The sequence below is a fragment of the Bicyclus anynana genome, chromosome 8, assembly GCF_947172395.1.
Source record: "Bicyclus anynana chromosome 8, ilBicAnyn1.1, whole genome shotgun sequence".
NCBI lineage: Eukaryota > Metazoa > Arthropoda > Insecta > Lepidoptera > Nymphalidae > Bicyclus > Bicyclus anynana.
Genome location: NC_069090.1, coordinates 5,218,604 through 5,232,987, shown reverse-complemented (window position 1 = coordinate 5,232,987; position 14,384 = coordinate 5,218,604). Strand labels below are relative to the sequence as shown.

The 14,384-nt window shown below is 35.9% G+C and overlaps 1 protein-coding gene across 1 annotated transcript in view; it reads right to left on the bottom strand.

The window, feature by feature from the left end:
• LOC112042819 (TWiK family of potassium channels protein 7-like) overlaps positions 1-14,384 on the bottom strand; it is a 101,410-nt gene that overhangs the window by 43,427 nt on the left and 43,599 nt on the right. The gene's annotated exons all lie outside the window — the stretch shown is intronic.

Here is a 14,384-nt window from a genome sequence, read left to right as displayed (position 1 = left end):
GTTTCACAATTCCCACCAAACGTTCATAAAATCCGCCGAACCACGGTGTGAGAGCTGGTATAAATCTCCATTGTATTTTGTTCTCTATACAATATGGTTGTGTTAAAATTTCTGAAATTAATTTAAATTGTACGGCATTGTCAGATGTAATAACCTTTGGTAAACCTCTGGAAGCTATCATTCTTCTTAAAGCTCTAAGGCCTTCTTCTGCTGTAAGGTCTTGCACTACTTCCAAATGTATAGCTCGTATTGCCAAACACGTAAAAAGACAAATCCATCTTTTCTCTGTACTCATACCGTTCTTAACTACAACTGGTCCAAGATAGTCTAAACCAGTGAAAGTGAATGGTGAACTGTAATTAACCCTTTCAGATGGTAAAGCTGGTGTTGGTGGTAACTTATAAGGTCCTCCACCGTGTTTAATACATATAGGGCATTTCCTTAATATTTTCTGAACCTGACGTTTACCCTGTGGAATCCAGTATGACTCTCTAATTATACTCAATGTGTGATTAGCACCTACATGGTAATTCTCATTATGAGTCTTTGTAATTAATGTATTTGTTAAATCCGAATCTTGTGGTAGTAGAATAGGATATCTTTTGTCAAAAGACCAATTGGTATTCTTCATTCTTCCTCTGCATCTTAGTATTCCATCAATATCAAGAAATAAACCCAAGTTCCGGCTTAAATTAGTTTCTTTCCCTTGAATCTCATTTTTAAAATGTAAATTTTGTATCTTTCTTATTTCCTCTAATTTACTTTGTTCCTTCTCATCTGTATCATTTATTTCTGTCTCCTCATTACATCTCATAGAACCCGCTTCTGTTGTTCCAATATCTTCTTCCATTGTCTCATTCGGAAGATCCTCCCCGAGCGAAGCCTCTCCAGCCGTCCTCTCCAGCCGTCCGCGACGGCGTTCGTGGGTCCACTTCTACCGGAGACAACGGCCGCCAATCTCGGTAGAAGAACCAACAAAGAAGCCCAACATGGCATACTACATTCTATTCTACCCTAATATAAAGACTTGGGGGCGGGACAATTTCACTCATCGGTATCTTTTCTTAGTGTGCACGGCCAACCTGGCTAGGCCCATTTCTCTATTGTGGGTCCCTTTGAACTGATTGTATATGTTTAAGGGACCCTTGGTTACCCCCCCAACGCGTGTATTATAATTAGATAAATTCAATCCCTTAAAATCACATAAATCTCTGGAAGTATTATGATTAACTTGATACACATTTAAACCTTTCATATATTTAAAGAATATTAAGGGAGTAGTTATAGGAAATATCACTTGTGAAAAATTATGAGAATCAATCTATAAACTAGGGACTCACATTATGATTGGAGTTCAAGCTGCTACCTGCTGCACTCCGGATCACCGACAAAGTGAGGAATCCAACCGCAACAGTTAATGTTATAGTTCAAACTGTTGTACACTTCCGACGATGCGTTTAGAAACTTACCTTTAATCAAGTACCTTTGACAAGTTACTAATCTAGAATACGTTCGGAAACTTACCTTCGAATCTCAGACTTCAGACTTGGCAACCCTGTTGACTTTGTCGGACACTCTGAGTGCTATCCTCTGAGCTCCTCTGGGCTTCCTCGATATTACTATTAATTTTCGTGACATCATTCACGACACTAGCGTCAGTTATATCACGGTAACGTTTGGTGTTACAAATGGTATAAGTAAAATCTCAAATTGCGAATAAATATATAGAATTCGACCAGTTTTATTATAAGTACAGATATAGATGAATACCACCCTATTACCGGTAAAAAGAAGAGAAACTGTAACAAAGTACTATATTTTCATATAATAGTCTCATTTGAGTCACGTACGCAAAGATGTAGGCAACAATAAAGGCGGACTTAATGCTCGTTAGCGTAATGAAGTGGAGATAAACGCAAGACCTCATTTTAGGAAAAATGTAGAGTATTTTAGTTTTTACACATCAAGCAGCCTTTGCTACGTTGGCACTATACCTACGGTTATGTCAATTGTAGTTCGAGAATAAAATAAATTTAATCTTTTTGAGGTTAGACTAGTTTAGATTCGGCTGTAAGTACCTACCACACTAATCACACTAATATTATAAAGGCGAAAGTTTGTGTGTAAGTATGTTTGTTCCTCTTTTTCACTGCGGCTACTGAAGCAATTTGGCTGTAATTTGGAATGGAAGAAGATTTTACTCTGGATTAACACATAGGTTACTTTTCATCCCGGATAAATCCATGGTTCCTGCGGGGTTTGTGAAAAATTTAATTCTACGCGGACAAAGTCGCGGGCGTCCGCTAGTGTTTTTTAAGTCTTTTTTTTATTTTAGTCTGTTTATTTGAGAAGACTATAAGCGGGGCATTTGCCAGAGCAAAAATGAGGGGCGGCAAAAATGAAGTGCGGCAAAATGTAGTTATTCCCCAAACTTATTTTATTTTTTTCCTCTCTCTCTCTCTCCAGTCAGCCAATCATGACTAAGGATCGTGACCACCTTACGCCCGAAATTAATAATCAATCCTAATCCGTTTTTTCCCATCTAATATTGATATATCAATCCATTTCTTATATAAAGCATGCCAATAAGCTATCCTCGGAAAGAATTTGCAATCTTAAAAATCAATCTATCATTGGGAGGACGGATCACGGATTAGAGATGGCCTCTGTATGAAAATTTCAATTTTTGCGTGTCAATAACCTATCCGACCATTTTGACATATCAATAGATCTGTGTAAACAATCTTAAATTGCAATCTGAGAAATTGTTCGGATTGTTGCATTATTTTTAATAAAAGTTTATAAAATTTAAATGGTCATTACATTATTCAGTGCTGATGATCAGTATGAAGGCGGTGCTTAGCCGGTGATGTATTAATTCAAGCCATGTTATATGATATAGATTTTGCAGACAGTAATGTTTCATGTGGTCCTGTCAGAAATGGCTTAAATTAAGACAACACCGGCTAAGCACCGCCTTCATACTGATCAGCAGCACTGCAATTTGAAAAAAAAAAACACAGCAATTTGAAGATTTGTAACTTTTGTAAAACGTTGAATAAAAAGTACTATTGAATTAAGCACTATGCTAAGAACGGAACGACAAGGAGGGAAAAGATCGCTTGCGATCCGTCAGAAGAAAATATTTTTATTGCAGAGTTTTAATATTGGCACGAAGATTAGAGATCGATCGGGCAATTGGCAACAATCTAAGATTGATTTAAATATTAGATTGGAGATACATTATTAATTTCGGGCGTTAGAGAGTCATCTTTAGATAGACAATGCATTGCCATCGGGTACAGTCTCCGGCTATTTGAACGGCACTATAAAGCTACTAATATATTTATAAAGCTACTAATAAATTTATAAATATTTTTGTCATAAAATTTTAATAGTGCTTTGTATTATATTATATTAACATTATAAAAACATTGAAAACTCCCACTAGGCACACTGATCATATAAAACGGAATTGAGTTAAAAAAATGTTTTATAAAAACAAGTATAAGCAGGATATCGATACAATTAACTCCAACTAGTTTTATCCACCATTTGGAAATTTATTCTTGCATAAAACTCGGCACTCATTGAGGCTTAATCAATAAAACTAATAAAGCGAGCGCATTTCGTATTTCACTAACGCCGCTGCAAGAGGAATTAGTCCAACTACATTTCGAAACAATTCCAAAATTTCACAACAATTATAAATAGCAGCGAAATTCTACTGCATCAAAATAATACTTCCGTAAGAATATATTAATTAACATTTCGTTTGTATGATTCATTTAAATATTTTATAAATAACCGCTTTATAAAATGTTTAAAAATATACCTAAGGTAAACCTTACGTTATTTTATTACTTAAAACATAAGTTTTCGTTGCTACTGAAATGAAATAGTTTTAATTTGTTTTTACGATACAAAAACCAATGGGCTACCTGCCTTTATTTATTTTATTTTGTCCCGTAAATAATAACCAGTAAAAAATTTAATATAAATAAAAAAATATCTACGTAAATTTTTTGCCGCCGAAACACAACACATTAGCAAGTGACGTCATTTATAGAGATGATATGATAGCATGATTGGTGTTTGCAGTGATGTGATATATCACGTCACCGTAAGCGCCAATTACAAACCGATGCCTAGTAGCGAATGACGTCACAGTTTATGATTGGCGTTTGCGGTGACGTGATAAAAATACAATTTTGTTTTATAAAAATACTACAATAACGAGATTATTTTCAAAAATAAAAATGTGATGAGACTTTCTAGGCATCTAAACTGCCTATATGCAAAACATCTTCTTAGTTTTGAACAACAGGCGAATGGCCTATAATAATAGGCCAACAATTGAACAACAATAGTTGTGTTATACCAATTATTAATGTGTCGCGGTGCGTGTTACTGAACTCCTCCGAAACGGCTGGACTGATTTAAATGAAATTTTGTGTACACGTCGGTTAGGTATTTGTATCGTTTTAAAAATGATTAATAATTATTTTGTTATTTAAATTAATAACAGTAAAACACAAACTACAACTCGTGCGCTGTAGCATGGAGTGAGTGACAATACGTTTCACTCTTGAAAGTTTGCCGCCATTCATGATCATCATCATCATTATCATTATCAACCCATATTCGGCTCACTGCTGAGCTCGAGTCTCCTCTCAGAATGACAGGGGAGAGAATTAAGAAAATTCTCTGGTATGCAGGTTTCCTCACGATGTTTTTCCTTCACCGTTAGAGACACGTGATATTTAATTTCTTAAAATGCACACAACTGGAGCAAAGTTGGAGGTGCATGCCCTGGACCGGATTAAAACCCACATCCTCCAGAATCGGAGGCAGAGGTCATATCCACTGGGCTATCACGGCTACGATAATAGTAGGGGAGACCGGGTACAAAAGTAACGGCGGGTCGAAAGTAACAAATGTTCTGTAAGGATATCCAACAGTCAAACACCGCGTCGATGTCGTAAGTTAACAACGGGGCGGTACTCCCCTTCCTTGCGTTCAGTCGCCACGCGCGCCTCGTGCTGCTAGGTTAAGTGAGAAGACGTTTTGTGATTTCGCACATCAAACGTAAGTATTTTGTTGTTTTGGTATTTCGTTTTTTCGTAGTCTTTTAAAAATGATACCAATCTGAATATTTGCATGTTGATTCTTGATTAGATTGATTACACAGTATTTTAATTCATTTTGCTCTAGCACATTTCATTTTAAGGTTATCTTTTATATTTTAACAGAAATGTGGTCGGGTACAAAAGTAACATAGCCCTATGGGTACACAAGTAACATTTTTACTTTTGTCCCCGTACTGATTTGCTAACTTTTTTTGCTTATCATTGTTGTGTGTTAACAGGATCGTCTAATACTGATCGGCTTCTACAAATAAACAGTGAAATTCCACCTAATGACGTTTTGAATATTCTTGATGCATCAAGCCCCACCTAAGTTGATCCAGATACTCCAGTTGATAATCTTCCAGCGTTGAGTGACCAAATTATCGAGCAAATAGTAAACAATGATTTGTCAAATATAGTATCATCTAATCAAGGATCCAATTCGCCTACACCAGAACCTAGCGGGCAAGCAAATTCCTGTCAACCATTTGTTTTAACACCTAAAGATCTTACCAAAACCCTTACCAAAAGTAGACCCAGGACTGCAAAAAGCAGAGGGTGTAAAAAACGTAAGACAGCAATATTGACGGACACGCCCGAAAAAATCGCAATTGAGGAAGAACAGAACCTAGAAAAAATTAAAGCTAAGGGAAGGGTTTTACCACCTGGTACTGGAAATTGCAAGAAAAAGTTACGAAAAAAGTAAAGAAATATCTACGAAAGGCAAGGTAAAAGGAAAAAAGACAAAGAAGGCAGCTGAAGAGAAGGAAAGAAATTCAGACAACGAAGGTTGCTATTGTCTCGTTTGTTTAGAACTCTTTGGCAATAGCCGGCCAAGTGAACAGTGGGTTCAATGTTTCTCGTGCAAAATGTGGTCACACGCCGAATATCTCGATGATGATGCTAATAAAATAAGGCTGATTGTAAAAATGATTACATAAAGTTAAAAAATTACTGGTCTCATTACCAGAAGAAATAATAATTTGTTTTGTTATCTTAAAATATTTTTTTTTAGTTTTTAAGCATTTTGAATGCAACTTCTTTGAATACAAAGACTTTAAATAAATAATATGTTGATTTAGTATGTCATACTGTTTTCTTTACGAACCCTTTCGGCCTGTTACTTTTGACCCACAATGTGTTACTTTCGTCCTGCCTACGTGGTCGAAAGTAACAACTTCCCATTTTTTTTCGAGTCTCTGTGATTCATATCAAATGACCAATAAAAAGCAAAATTGAGATACCGATGTAAAGATCATAAATGGAATGTTTAAATGGTTTTATTCATTTCTACAAAATATTCATCTATAACCAGAAATCAATGTAAATGTTCAAAATGTTACTTTTGTACCCGGTCTCCCCTATGTATTAAATATATATTAGAACCGGTAGTAGAATCTTTACAAATAGTCAAGTGATGTTTTAAAAGTGCTTGTAAACTGAGCCGACTTGAAATAAATGAATTTTGAATTTTTTTTTAATATTATGAACATATTAATGCAACTGTCACCCGCACCATTCTACAGCGTACATACTATAAACAACGTTAGAAATCCAATTCTACTTACATCCGCCACTGGATAAAACTGGATGCCTCCCACTCACAAGCATTATAGGAATAGTGAAATCGTTAAATGTATTAATATTTCAGTACACGATACAATACTTCGCGCTCTTACTCAATACGCAAAATTTACGTTACGGCCAGAGAATTTTATAAGGCGAAACTTTTCACAATGGTTATTGATACCGCTTTCAATGGCCTGAACTTTGAAGCGGGGTCGATTTTCAATAGCGCTATTTCCAGCTTCATAATTTGAAGTATCTCTCTCTCGAGGATTAAGACACAGATGAAAATATTCAACTTTAAAAAAAAAATAACCCACCACCTCCCATGGCACAACCTTTCAGTCATTGGGCCGCATCGCGGGAGGGCGAACCCTCTTCGCGTGTTCCCGGGATGTCTTCTTAACTCAACAACAACAAATTATTAATCTTTTCGTTCCTTGTTCCATTTCTTCACTCTCCCCCTTCTAGGGCTGGACGACTCATGATGTTGAGATTCTTTTGCCTGCCGCGGTCCTTGCCTGCTACATCACCTAGCATAAACTATAACAGTGTGTGCTTCTATTCGACTAGTATAAACTGAAACACTATGATGCTAGATGCTTCTAGGAGACAGCTTTGAGACAGCCGCATGGTGCGGCTTCTTACAAGGGGTAGTGACCCTCCGTTCTGCAGCCACGGCTATGGGTTCGATTCCCACAACTGGAAAATGATTCTATGTTTTCCAGTGTCTGCGTAGTTAAGTATTTATTTGTGATATATAAATATTCTAATATACTAGCGGACGCTAAGGATTTGTCCGGAATGAAAAGTAGCGTAAGTAAGTAGCGTAAGTAGCTATGAGTTAACCCAGACTATAAACTATCTCAGTGTGATTCGATTCAGTAGCCGAGGAGTGAAAGAATAACAATCATTCATACCATCAAAATCATCAGGTTTTCGCAAATCCGTATTATGAGGTATTCATGGATTTTTTCGTGATAAAAAGTAGCCTATGTTTTAAACCAGAGTAAAATCTATTTCCATTCCAAATTTGAACCAAACCGCTTCAGTAATAGCAGCGTTAAAGAGTAACAAATATTCAAACAAACATACATCCATACAAACTTTCGTGTTTATAATATTAGTAGGATATTATAATAAAAATTAGCTATCTTAGTACCCGTATTTTAGGCTTTACGCGTACTTTGGGGCTAAGTAGCGATGTTTGTATTGTTTGTGTATGTTTATCTATGTATATTTGTATAGCTTTGCTGCCAACAAAGTACCTCTGCTAACAAACAAATAGCTTTTGTATAATTTTGTATAATAACATTTATCCAGAATTCAGCTGGTGGAATGTTTTGTTTACAAAAATATTGTTTTACAGCTAGGTAATTATGGTAAGCGAATATAACCTATCGTAGAAAATATTTGTTTAGAGGGTGCTTGGATACGTGGTTGGGAAAACGGAAGATGGTTGTTCGGAAAACGGAAGATTCAATATCTACCTAGTAGAAATCAACCGGCATAAGATGCGTGCCACAAAGAATATTTGCTATATTTATTAAATATGGTGAATGACCAATATTTCCATTCCCCTCCAACTAGTCGAGAGAGATAGCGATATTTCCGGTTCGGCTGCTATTGGTCGACATGTCTTTTTTTTTCACGAGATATTATGTTGGGGCACGCATCTGTTGGAATGAGGCACCAAAAGCATGCATCGTATTCTAACGAGTTAAGTGAAGCATTTGATAATAATAAACTAGAATGGGAAAAAAGTCAACAACAACCGGTCGTTATTTGGTCCATTTTGTTACAAGATTGAACGGTTATATGTTTGGTTATTGGTCATTTATTTTTATAGGCATGTTCATATTTTTTATCCATACAAAGCGCAATGATTATTATTCAAATAGTGTCAATGCAATACGGTATTTTACTTTACGATCCAAACTACTATTACATATTTTGTTGTAAATTATTTACTGAAATTTCACAAACTTGAAAAGCTTGCGAAATTCGCTGAATATTTAAATACTTACCAAACAAAAACTGTATAGATAATAATTTATTTATTTTGCTTGGGTTCGTCAGATTTTCGCGGATGATAGCAATAAATTATTATCTATTCATGATGAACTTCCGCAAAGTAACTGTTTCTGTCCAATATTGGTGTATATGCGAATCAACTAAAAAACCATTAAATATTATTTTAAAAAAATCCTGAAGTTGGGAAGGTAGTGGTAATATGTCCTCGTGTCTTCGAGAGTACGGTAATCCTCTCATCTTATATACTCGTGATCGTTGAAGAGTCATAAATTATAACGTAGTTGTACGGAACCTCCGCTGGATCACTCCAACTCGCAGTTGTCCGGTTTTTTGTATATTTAATACTTTTTTTTATTTATTTATTACAACGGGTGAGGACTTCAGTACATCTTTGAACCTTTTTGCTATTAGTGCTAAAAATTAAATTGCTTTTAAGAAAATACATGAATTATAAATATAATCACGAATCACATTTCCGAATCATGGCTGCCTTTTATGTAGCGAGAGCTATCATCCATTAATACTAATTACGAAGAAGCGCTGACATCTTTTATTATATTTCACAAGTATCTTTAGAGATGCCCGCAGACTGCCGATGTCATGACATCAATTCTCATTATCATAATCAGATTATAATATTAATTTGTAATGTAATATTTTCCAATAAATAAATGAGAAGAAATGAAATATTTTGTAATTTCCTAAGAGCTATGTCATCGACTATGACCGCTTGTTTTTCACAAATCCCACGGAAACCATAGATTTTTTCGGAAATTTTTTTTCAAGTCAGAAATGTCCTCATTTCTGACTTTATCCGCAGAACAAAATCACTGACATAGCTCAACGAGTCGCGAAGCTGAAGTGGCAATGGTACGTAATTCGAAGAGCCGATGGACGTTGGGGTCCCAAGGTGCTAGACTGGCCACCCCGCTCTAGAAAGCTCAGTATTGGTCGACCACCCACCATGTAAACTGACGACATCAAGCGAGTCGCAGGGATTCGCTGGATGCAGGCGGCTCAGGATCGTGATGTTTGGAATTCCCGACTCGAATTTTTCCGGTTTTTAATTTCAATATAGGTTATTAGATTAAGATATTTCCAAACTATAGTCACAGAGATGCAATGTTTTCGTATTATAAAATTATCGTTAGCATTAATAACGTTTGTTATAAACCGCCTTAGGCCCTATTTCGTTAACATTGGCAAATAGGCTTAACCGGACGTGATATATTACTGTAATATAGTGGGTACCAACCCACTATTGGTTCATTACTCCGTGTAAATTAACTAGTACGTATTTTGAAACCACCTTACTGATTAAACTCGTAAATTCTAATGAAATATTGTCGAATTATTCACATCAAATATTATTACCTTAATTATTCACGATATATATATACACATATCACTAATATGTGTTGTTATGTTAATCATCGTGAATATCTATCATCATTCTACTTATTTAAACAAGCTTTTGAATATCTTTATTGATTAGTTTTTAGACGATTTCAAAAATAGATGAAATTAAGGTTAGTATAAGTTGCAAAAAACAATCGGCTAAGTGCGAATTGGACTCACACATGAAGGGTTACGTACATATCTATAAAAAAGCAAAACAATCACGTTTTTTGTATGGGGATATTTTGTTTTATTCTATTGTGTATTCGTTTTCAGTAACAAAAAATTTACGTTTGTGAAATGAACTGTTTATCTATCACAGTTCATGAGATATAGCAGATGGTGACAGACGGACGGAGTCTTAGTAATTGGGTGCCATTTTATCCTTTGAATACGGAACCCAAAAAAACATTTCAAGTCATCCAACTGTTAAACCAGGTGCCAGAGGAGTTGAGTATGCATAATATATTGAGGACCGTATTGTGTTCTCAGTTTTAAACTCGGAAAAATTGTATCCTCATATTATGCACACTCAATTCCTCACCGCGCCTGGAATATGTTCTTTATTAAAATAATTACTTATTTTCCTACAATATTCTAGCCTTTGCAATACATAACAGCTAATAAACTCTCAAATATCCACTACTCAATAAAGTTCGTGGTTCAAACTTCGCTTATGGAAAAAGTTGTATACTCTTACAACTACTACCTCGAATTTATAGCGCAAGTTATTTCGAAAGTTAACCGAGGTCGCAAGAAAGCCTGTGAGAGATACATAAGGTCATTGCGTGCCTTCAATTTGTACCCGTATTTTCAACTTTTCAACTCCGACGCAAGGGATTTTACAACTTCACCTTGAAGTTTACTTCTCAACAATTCAGCTGCTATTTTAAAACCTATGCTTACCAGAATACTGAATTTTGAAGTACCTCCTACTACCAACTTTTTAGCACGTTTTGATAGATTTTCAGAATCATTGATTCTGACATTGGAATTCAGTTTTTCACAAAATTCGCGGGAAACATAGATATTTCCGGGATAAAAAATAGCCTGTGTATTAATCCAGAGTAAAACCTTTTGTAAAGGAGGAACAAACATACACTTACACACACACACACACACAAACTTTCGCCTTTATAATATCAGTGTGAAGTGTGATAGTGTGACTAGCATATACCCCGCGTAGTTCCCGTTTCCGTGAGCAAAAATGTAGCATATGTTTTGACGGCCTCCATGGCGCAGTGGTATGCGCGATGGGATTACAAGACGGAGATCATTGAGGTTTCTTAATTGGTCCAGGTCTGACTGGTGGGAGGCTTGGGCCGTGGCAAGTTACAACCCTACCGACAAACACATACAACCAAGTGACTTAGCGTTCCGGTATGATGTCGTGTAGTAACCGAAATTGGTGTGGATTTTCATCCTACTCCTAACAAGTTCCATCTTAGATTGCATCATCACTTACCATCAGGTGAGATTGTAGTCAAGGGCTAACTTGGAAAGAATAGAAAATATGTTACTTGGTGAAGTGAAATGTCCGATAGCTACATCTAGATATATTATTAGAACAATTTTCAATATTATTTAACGCGCAAACTTTACCACTTTATAAATTATTCGTACAGATGATATTATGAGGTATTGATCCAATTTATATTTCTGTAGAAATATGTATGATATTTTGATTTCCTCAGAAACGAAACTGCTCAAAGCATTGTCTAAGTAATTTTGTACATTATCATTTTATTATCTCACAGTAAACCGGAGGTTTACAAAGAAAACAAAAAATAAAATCAGAGCGTCACAGAGATTTTTCTGGGATCTGTTTTATTTGCCTAAATAAAAAAATATTGAATTATCTATGAACGACCTGGTGAAATTTAGGTTTTAACAAGCACCGCGGAAACCATGGATTTTTTTGTATAAAAAGCTTGTGTGTTGTTCAATGACTTTCCTCGATCTTCCAGTGAAAGTCCCATTAAAATAGATTCCAGATTAGAGCCATTCATAACCCGGACAAACAAACAGACAAAAATTTAAAAAAGTTTGTTTGTCTTTTAGTATCGTGTAAATAACTATACGCGCTCGATAAAAGGCAGATATTTTGAAATTACTTCGTATGAATATTTATATATATACAACGTGTCCCAAAATTCAACAATAAGCGGGCGCCAAAAGATTGACCTGCTCATGAGCACTTAAGGAAAAATAATAAAAAAAATATACCTAAATTTTTTTTTAGTTACAAAATAAATTTTAAAATTCTTTGAAAATTTACACCTTGTATGATATTTTGAACTACCGCAGCTACAATTTCTTAAATATGCTTAAGATTTTTTTTGTATCGGAACCTAAGTAGTACTACTATTCACCACAACTCTTAAAAACACCACAATGCCCGCAGTTTTTACACAAAAAAATATCAAAATATTTTTTTTCCCTCAAATTTTTAAAGATTTTTACTTTCAGTCTACTTTGACTCATGGTCTTGCAAAAAAAAGTATGAACACCGCTATGGCAAGTTATTTTCAAAGTTGACGCAACTAATCAAGATTTCAAAATAGTATAATACCCTAGGATAACTAGTCGCAAAAAAAAAATATGCGTACCATTTGTAAACAAGAACTAAATTTCTAAAATGTTTTTGCTCCTAGAAATCACTTTTACTTTATGCACAAAATGATGTGAGTCATACGTTGCAATTTCCTAGAATTTTAATGGAACGAACGATAACATTTAAAAATAAGAGAGAGAGAGAGAGAGAAAGATAGCGATAAGTATACGTTAGAGAGGGATAGACAGATGTTCTTTGTTGAATGACAATGATGCAGGTAAAGAAAATCCTGTTCCCAGCAAGTCAGTACGCTCTGCTCCTTTGTTTACTGCGCAACTTTCCGTATTCAATTGACGTGGCTCTCGTACTAACGACTTTTGGCTTTGCATTTTGGACTGGACTTAAGTGATCTGCAAACTGAACTGACCTGGCATTATTTTGGACTGTGCCTGTGTTTTGTGAATTGGACTTTTGGTGTATTTTGGACTGTTTAGCGTTATCATGCCGCAACCATACACGCCGATGGAATACGCTAACATGCATCTCATTTATGGAGAATGTCGGTGCAATGCTAACGCTGCTAGCAGATTGTATCGAGAAAGGTACCCAAACGCTCAAAGATATCCAGATTATCGGGTATTTATGAATGTGCATCAAGCGTTTTCGGAGGGTCGTTTGCCGTCAGCTAGAAGAAACGCTGGAAGACCTAGATCGGAATGCGATGAAGAAGTTCTCAATGAAATAAACATTGATTCAACTACCTCAGTGCGTGCCATAGAAGCAGCTACGGGAATCCCAAAAAGTTCAGCACATCGAATACTAAAACGTCATCGGCTACACCCATATCATTACAGACGTGTACAAACGTTACTATCACGGGACTATCCACTGCGGATCGCATTTTGCCGAGTGATGCTTCAAAAGCATCGGGAAGATCCTCAGTTCTTGGATAAAGTACTATGGTCGGATGAAACAACCTGCAAGAAAGATGGCTATTTAAATCTTCACAACCTACACAGCTGGAGCAATGAGAATCCGCACCTGATAAGAGAAGACAAATCCCAATATCAATTTAAGGTCAACTTATGGACGGGCATTTTAAATGGAAAAGTGATTGGGCCTTTTGAATTACAAGGAAACTTAGATGGGGACAGTTATTTGAACTTTTTACAAAATGATTTGCAAGAATTACTAGAAGACGTCCCCCTAAGCGACCTTCAAAATATGTGGTATCAAAATGATGGTTGCCCAGCTCACTACGCTCGTCCTGTGAGACAATACCTAGACCACGAGTATCCGGGGCGTTGGATCGGGCGACTTGGTCCTATCCTATGGCCACCCCGATCACCCGACCTAAACCCCCTGGATTTCTTTTATTGGGGTTGTCTCAAAGACAGGATCTACGCAAAACCGATTACGACATTGGACGAGCTTCGGCAAAAAATCACTCAGGCTGCGGCACATATCAATGCTAGAAGATATGCGCGAAAAATAAAACGGTCGTTTTTAAGGCGATGTCGTGCCTGTATTAATGCCGGTGGAAAACAATTCGAACATTTACTTTAATGTTGTGTAATTAAAATAACAAACACATTTTTGGAACATAGTAAAATTTATTACTAACAACAAGAACAATTAAGAAATTTGGTTCTTGTTTACAAATGGTACGCATATTTTTTTTTGTGACTAGTTATCCTAGGGTA